Raw genomic sequence first — 8,827 nt, 5'->3', positions numbered from 1 at the left:
GGGTGGGGGAAGGATGGGTTGGAGCTAGAGCATCTCCAAGAATATTGGCTCTGGCCCTCTCCTATTACTCAATGATGAAATTCTTTGAAGGCAAGGAGCCGCCTGTGGCTAGGCCTGCCTATTATTATGGTTAAGGAAATGGCAAGAGTCCCCTTCTCTAGCCGTTCCCAATTTGAAAAATCCTCTATGTGCCACTACTACACTTATTTCTGACCCTTGGGAGTGAATTCTCTGGCCCTCTCATTTTTCTGGTCTCATCAGCAATTGCATCGGGGACCTCTATGAACTTTATGAGCATTGTTTGGGTTCAGGCAGTGAGTATCTCAAGAATCCAGTGACTTCCTGGGAATAGTCAAAACTATTGGCAACTGTCCACTTTTGTCTGAACCAAGATGCGTTGGTAAATGTTTAACAACTGCCTCTCATGAAAAGAAAAGAAAATAAAACAAAGCAAAACAAAACTTTTTTACATGAAATACTTAAATTTAATCTTCATTATTAACAGTTCCTTAAGTCTAGACAATTAATACAATAACAACTCAAAACCTAATTTGTAGAATTTGATGATTTCTAAGATGTAAATGCTTAGCCTGAAAAAAGTTAAAATTAGCTCTCCAGAATTATTTCAAGCTAGAGCTAGTATATCCCTAGTCTGGACCCATGATTGGAAATGTTTAATGTTCAAATGGGGAAATACTGCAAAGTATTCTCTTATCTCACTAGTTGCTCTGGGGATGGGCTGCCTGGTGCTACATACATAATGTTGCCATCACATGGGGTATGGAAATTATATTCCTCTGTAGCTTCTGTTGGACACATTGCCTAGAACAGATTTGGGCCTTATCTCTTTAGAGTTGAAGATGACTGTTGAGCCAGAGCTTTTTCCCCAAGCCTGGGACTCTTAGGACTTATTTGGTGTGGTTGAGGCAAGGTTGATCCCACATAATCTGTGGGAATATGAGATCAGTCTCATTCTGGAAGTCTGGATGCCTTCCTAAAAGGCTATTAAATCATTGTCCAAGCCACAGACAAGGGCTCAGTGGAGGTCTTAGAAAAAGATTTTTAAAAAAAGGGATTCATCTGGCCCTCTGGGACAAACAGGATGGTGAAGGACTGCAAGTTCATCATTGTTGTTCAGTCATTTTAGTTGTGGCTGACTCTTTGTGACCCATTTGGGATTTTCTTGGCAGAGATAGTGGAGTAGTTGGCCATTTCCTTCTCCAGCTCATTTTACAGATGAGGAAACTGAGGCAAAGAAGGTTAAGTGACTTGCCCAGGGTCACACAGCTAGTAAGTACCTGAGGCCAGATTGGAACTCACAAAGAGGAGTCTTGCTGACCCTAGGCCAAGTGCTCTATCCGCTGTGCCACCTCATTGCCCAGAAGTTCATGCCGTATGACAATTGGCTGGAGAAGCTGTTGATATTTGACTTGGAAAAGAAAAGACTTTTAGTTGCCACATGGACACGGGATCAGACCTCTTCTGCTTGGCCCAGGAGAGCAAAGCAAGGAAAAATGGGTAGAAGTTGCAAAGACGCCTGCAAAATGGAGCACCTACCTCCCAGGATTGTTGTGAGAATCAAATGAGATAATATTTGCAAAGCATTTAGCACAGGGCCCAGCATATAGTAAGTGCTTAATACATAGTTATTTCCTTTCCTTCTTTTTAAAATAATTGGTCCCTCCTACTATGGCGCCCCTTCCAATCAAGTAAATAATTTTTTAATGTTTTGATTTTTTTTGGAGGTAATTAGAGTTAAGTGACTTGCAGGGTCACACAACTAGTGAGTATCTGAAGATTTGAACCCAGGCTCTCCTGACTCCAAGGCTGGTGCTCTATCCACTGTACCACCTAGCTGACCCTTAATCAAACAAAACAAGAACAACAATAACAAAAGCAGAAATAAAAACAAACCTGAAAAACGAATCCCTGAACACATAGCTGTATAGTTTGGCAAAATAAATTCCCACATTAGCTATGTTCAGCATTATAAGTTCTCCTCTCTGTCAAAAAGTTAGTGGCATGTTTCATCTTCATGTTTTTGGACTCATGGTTTATCATTGCTTTGGTTAGAGTTCTCAAAGTTTCTTTTTGCTGTGATGTTATTAGTATATAAATTGTTTTCTTAATCATTAAAGTCTTCTCAGTTTCCTCTGAAATTACCTATTCCACAATTTCTTATGGCATAATAATACTCCATTACATTCATATGCTACAATTTGTTAATCCATTCATTCTCTAATAGGAAGACAGACCTTCAGTTTCCAATTTGGGGCTATAATGAACAAAAATGCTATAAATATTTTGTACCTATAGACCTTTTTTCTTCTCTTTTGAATTTCTTTGGGGTATAGGATTAGTAGTGGTATAGTTGGGTCAAAGGTTGTGCACATTTTAGGCATTCTCTGGGCACAGTTCCAAGATGCTTTCTAGAATATCTGAACCAATTCATAGTTTCACCAAAAGTATACTAGTGTACCTGTCATTCAACAGCTCCTCCAACGATTGTCATTTTCCTTTTTTGTTATCTTTGCTAGTCTGATGGAGGTGAGGAAGAATCTTCTAAGGATGCTTAAATTTTCACTTCTTAAATAATTAGTGATTTAGAACATTATATATGATTATTGATAACTTGTATTTCCTCTTTCAAAAACTGTGGTTCATATCCTTTGACCACGTACCCATCGGGGGAATGATCTTTAGTCTTTTGAATTTGAATCAGAAGCATGATCCATATATTCCCCAAACCTTCCCCCCTCAGCCATGCATTTTCAAGAGTGTCAGCATAAGCCCCTGAAATCTGAGCAGGGGTGAGGATGTCTGAGTTAATCTGCAAATATTGTGGACCATGCACTTCCTGTGTTCTCCTGACCCTGTTGGCAAGACCTCTCAGTGTGTTTTGGACAGAATTGATGTTAGCAACTGATCTGTCCCTTTCTGTGACATGTAGGGAATGGGTCTATTGTGAGTTTGCCTACTTAGACATCAAGTGTGACAAATATTGAACAAGAAGCACTTGTTTGTACATTGACTATTTAATGAGGCATTTATTGGCAGGAGAATGAGCCGAAGTAAAAGATGTCAGAAAGGGTGTGCTTGGGAGCTTGTGACTAGAGTGTATGAATGGCTTTCTGTTGATGGCGAGACAGCCTCCCTCTGATTCCAGTTGGTGGAAAACCGTAACGCAAAATATACCCCTAAAGCCTGGATGACTAGGTTTCTCTTGGAATCTGGAAGTTAGTTTTACCCTTTAAGTTTGAGGAGGAATTGGATAATACGTCAGAGGGAACATTAGTAATGAAAAACAAAATTGGTCTTGATTGAAGTATGTGATGCTTGATGTACAAAACATGACCTTTTAATGCATCAGAAAGTATAAATAACCAGAATGAAAGTGTACAGCATTTGACATATTGAAGAAGATAGTCCAGCTTTACAGTATGAGCGGCAGGTGTCTTACCAGGATGCTGATTCCATTGGTGAAATTTCTGTATCTGAACATTTATTTATGGTGCAGCTAGAACACTAGGCCTGGAATCAGGAAGACTGCAAGTTCAAATTCTGCCTCAGACACTCATTATCTGTGTATGCCCTCTCCCCCATTCAAAATAAAAATCACTTAACTTCTTTCTGCCTCAGTTTCCTCATCTGTAAAATGGTGATAGTAATAGCACCTACCACATAGGGTGTTGTGAAGGTCAACTGAAAGGACATTGCTTTGCAAACCTTAAAGTGCTACTTAGTTATCAGTTATTATTGTAAAAGCTAATTTGTCAAATGATGTTGGGGAGATGGTAACTGGCAATTGATACATATAAGATGGGGACTTATGAATGACAATATTAGAGCAATCACCCTCAGCCCCTTAAGGCTGCCTAGCGAAGAACCTTGAAGAGAGAAATAGGTGCTTCTGACAGACCTGTCTGCGCTGGTGGGGCATGTGAGAGTGAGTCCAGAATGGATGTGCTACAGTATAACAGGAACGATTATGCCAGTAGTACCGACCTCCCAGGGTCGTTGGGAAGCTCAGGAATGATAACGTATGCAAAGCAGGCCTTCAAGGTCAGCTGTGATGAATTTTTAATGCAACCCCAAAGCAGCCATCTTAAACCCCTGATGTTCTCTGATTCCAGCATGGAGGGGATAGCCACTTTATTACGGGTTATCTAGTTAAGGGCAGTAACACTGTTTTCACTTATTAAACATCAACAGGAATCCATTCTCATCAGCAGGAAATGTGTTGTGCCTGTTATCACTAAAAAAAACCCCAACAATAGACAAGCAGTGAGTAGACCTCCAATACATCAACCCTCCATTGTTCCGAAGCTATCCTGGGCTAACTGTCTTCTAAATCATTGTGGAGTGCACACTACAGGCTTTCAAAAGGACAAGATTTAACATGGAGCCCCACTGCTCCACGGTGTGTATGACAGAGACATCTGCTTGAACATGGATCTGACATGTTCCCTCTTCTCTCCATAGTACTATTTTATCTAGAGTTCACAAGAATTCCTTAAGCTCCTGCTATGTGCTAGATAGATGCTGTGCTGGGTGTTGGGAAGGCAAAGAAAGGCAAAAACAAAACAGTCTCTGATCTCAAGATGTTTAATGGGGGAGATGACATGTAAATAACTATGTAGAAACAGGTTATATCCAGGATAAATGGGAGATAATCTCAGATTAGCTAAGATTAAAGGGGATGGGAAAGGCTTCTTGTGGAAGGCAGGACTTTAGCTGAGACTTGAAAGAAGCCAGGAATGTCAGGAGATGGAGATGGGAAGGGAGAGAGTTGGAGGCATGGGGTATAGCCAATGTAGATGCATGAAGCTGGGAGATGGAGTGCTGGGTTTGAGGAACAGCGAGGTGTCCAATGTTACTGGATTGTAGAGTACTTGGAAGGGAACAAGGTTTAAGAAGGCTGGAAAGATAGAAAGGGGCTAGGTTCTAAAGAGCTCTAAAAGCCAAACAGAGGATTTTGTATTTGATCCTGGAGGTAATAGGGAGCCACTGGAATTTATCGAGTAGGAGGGAGTAGCACGGGACCTACACCTTAGAAAGATCAGTCTGATAGCTCAATAGAGTACTCAATGGAGTTAAAAGAGACGAGGCATCTTGCAACCCTCACCATCAAAAACATTTGTTGATCGTTAGCTGCTACGTGCAGAGCACTTTTTCGGAACAGTATTGGCTAAGGGCTGCATTCTGTAATCCCTAAACAATTTTCTTTTCCAGCCCTCAGTCTTCTGAGCGGAGGGGCTTTGTGGATGCATGAAAGGTGTTTGAGTCCAAAGCTCAGAAACAGCAGGAAAGCCACGGTTTTGTGTTTAATTTTAATTTGTTCATCTGATAAGCGTTCTGTTTTTGTGAGAGAGGTGGGTTGCCTTGGAGATGTGGTTATCAGGCCAGAATTTCAGTTGTCTGAAAACTAACAATGGCATTAAAAGGAAAAAGTTATTATACAATGGAAAGGGTAGAGAAGAAACAACCTGAATATTTTAAGAATCTGGCGATTTTACTCCATCTATAAATAGTATCGGTTACAAAGAAGTTAGCAGTTTGCTGAACAGGGAGTCTCTGCTTAGGTGAAGAAGGTACCTGGAGATGAAAGCTGCCAGCTCCTAACAAAAGAGACTTTGTATGTGCGTTTTAAGCTGGTGAGCCTTCATGTAAAAATCAAATGACTACGGACTAAAAGGAAGAATCAAGATCTAGACAATTTCATATTTTAAGTTCTTATTGAATGAATTAATGAATGGGAAAAGCATTTATTAAGAACTCACTTTGTGCCAAGTGCTCTGCTAATCACTGGAGATATAGACAGAATATTTGATGCTGCCCCTCCTTGAATTCTAATATGGCAAGACTGTACATAAAAGAAAGTTCAGCACCAGGGTAGATGGCAAGGTCCCGAAGTCCAAGGATGATGGTGGGTTAGCGTTGGGGGTGGTGGCACAGATGGAAAGACCCAGGGGTCCTTAGGTTACATGAGTAGATCAGACAATAGTGTCAAGGGTCTCAAGGGTGAAGTCATGGCAGATGGTAAAGCCTGATGGGTCTCCATCTTACTGGATGGAACAGAGTTGAGAACTCTCGTCAAGCATACCAAATAGGGTTTGGATGTCTGGGGGCTAGGAAAGAAGGTGAATGAGTTCACAGAAGCGGATGGGTATCTCTATTTATTTTATATGGAGAGAGACAGACTGGTACAGTAGATAGAGAGCTGGGCCTGAAGTCAGGAAGAGCGGCATTCAAACCCTGTCTCATATGACTCTACGCAGATCACTTGAACTCTTAGTTTTTTTTAAGTTGTAGAGATGGTGCTGACCTGCTGTGGTAGTGGGAGTTCCTCACAGGTAGTTTCCTATCAAGATGAAGTTACAAGTCCATTTCCTAACCCATTTCTATATATATGTCTCTATCTGTGTACGTGGAGGGATAGAGCTATTTATAGATACATCTCTAGATATGATTATACATGTTACACTTTAGACCTCAAAAGGGCTATGATTTCATTGGTGACGTTATTCCTTCTGTTGAGGCAGAGCATCACTTTGTCACACCTTAGGGGCCATCTCATGATTGTTTTCCCAGTTCCTCACTTTGCGTCCATTTGCCGGATGATGAGCCTTTACAAAATTAGATGAGTCCTCAGATAATAAATACAAATATGTGAAACGCTGATGGGTCCATACTCAAAGCCTTTCTAGTTTTATAAGATACACATGATTGGCACAGCCCTCAAGAACCTCAAGAACACCTCCAGGCCATTTATGGTGAGGCACTGTGGTAGGTAGAATTTTAATGAAGGGATATGTGTATGTATATGTAGATGCACATATATGTATCTCTATGTATACACACAAATATGTATATATTCTAATGGCTAACATTTATATAGAGCTTCCTATGTGCCAGACACTACATTAAATGTTTTACAGTTATTATTTGATTTGAGCTTCACAAAAACTCTGGGAGGTAGGTGCTGTTGTTATCCCATTTTACAGATGAGGAAACTGAGGCAAATAGAGGTTAAGTGACTTTCCCAAGCTAGTAAAGGTCCGAGGCTGGATTTGAACTCAGTTCTTTCTGACTCTAGCCTTAGCACTCTGTCCATTGTGCCACCTACCTGTCCTTGTACACATATATATGTATATACACAGAGAAGAACAGATAGTTTATTCACATTAATTTTTACATACATATAAGTATGGACATACATATACAAACATGCATGTATGTGTGTATAACCATATATGTGTGTGTATACCTGTGTATGTATATATGTATCATGCATGTATGTACACACACCAGCAACTCTCTAATATATAAATTACAGGGAAGGTGCCAATCAAATTGGCAGATTTCATTTATTTTAGTGGAATCTCAGATCAAATCTCAATGTCTACTCATGTGTGTATACCTACGTACGTAAGTGAATACAGATATACATACATTATATCTTTATATATAGGATCACAGTTCATAGATTCAGAGCTAGATGGAACTGTGGAGGTCATTGAGTCCAACTCTCTCCTCATTTTACAGATAAGGAAACTGAGGCACCAGGAGCTTAAGCTACTTGCTCAGAGGCACACAACTAGTAAGTATCTAACGTAGTATTTGATTCTGGGTCTTCATGACTCCAAGGCTAATGTTTCATCTGCTATGCAGTGTATTTGATGAAAGCTTGCAAGGTAAGAAGTCATTAGAAAGAACTTAAAGTAACTTATTATCTGTAAAGTGATTCTGCTGAGATGAGCAAATTCATTGGAGATCTAAGAGCTATTAGTTTCGTGATGAGTTCAATATCAGAAAGTCAGTCTCTCAGTGTGAACAGCCTCACTCAGCAGCCTTTAAGGAACCTGGGCTGACTGCAGAATTTGGCTGTAAAAAGACGTGTGCATCAGCAACACCATAATTCAAGCCATCAGCCAGTCCCATGCTCAACTCGGGTAAGCTTGCTGTATCTCATTCCAGATCACTTGGCTCGTCTTGCTTCTTGGTGTTCAATTCAACCCCTCTCTGGGCACACTCCATCCCATGTGAATGTCTGTGAACCACCTGGTCTGTATTTCATCCCTGATGATTGCTGATCCCTCTGGCAGAATGACTCTTCCCTCTTCATCTTCCCAGTTTGAGGCCTTGGGCCACAGCCTGTGTGTCCAGTAGGAAACTGGCAAATATGGAACTTGGCCATTCCCCGACCCAAGAGCCAACCACAGCCACTTCTAGGCCTGAAATTAATCCTTTCAATCTTTCTACCCTCGGGACCCTATAGGACATTCCCATTTTTTTCTGGGAATGTTTCTGGGAAAGTTTGATCTCTCCTATGATAGGATGGGGCTATTGAAAAGGGTAGTGCTAATGCACAATGACAATAACTCTACAATTTGCAAAGCACTCGACATGCATTATCTTATTTGGACTTTAAAATAATCATGTGAGATGGGTCCTCTTACTGTTCCCATATTACAAATGAAGAAACTGAGGCTCAGAGAAATCAAATGACTTGCCCAGGACCACCAAGTTAGTTAGCTCCTTTGGGAGGAATTAAACCCAAGTGTTCCTGACTAAAAGACTAGCATTCTAACTATTAAGCCACCATGGCAGCCACAAATCAAATGGTGTCAGATGGCATCTTCCTCATCCTTTGACCAGAAAAAAGGCTGCAGAATAAGAAGAAATAGTATATCAACAGTAAGTCTTCACTAACTGTGGTGACTCAATCCATCAATGACTATATTTATCTACATGGTCTATTTTTCTAACACATTTTCATAGCATCCCTGGATCACATTGGCTTTAACTTTGCTCCTTCCTTTGTCTT

This window comes from Phascolarctos cinereus, unplaced genomic scaffold (assembly GCF_003287225.1).
Source record: "Phascolarctos cinereus isolate Bilbo 61053 unplaced genomic scaffold, phaCin_HiC Scaffold_726;HRSCAF=1367, whole genome shotgun sequence".
NCBI lineage: Eukaryota > Metazoa > Chordata > Mammalia > Diprotodontia > Phascolarctidae > Phascolarctos > Phascolarctos cinereus.
Note: the sequence above shows the minus strand (reverse complement) of the source record.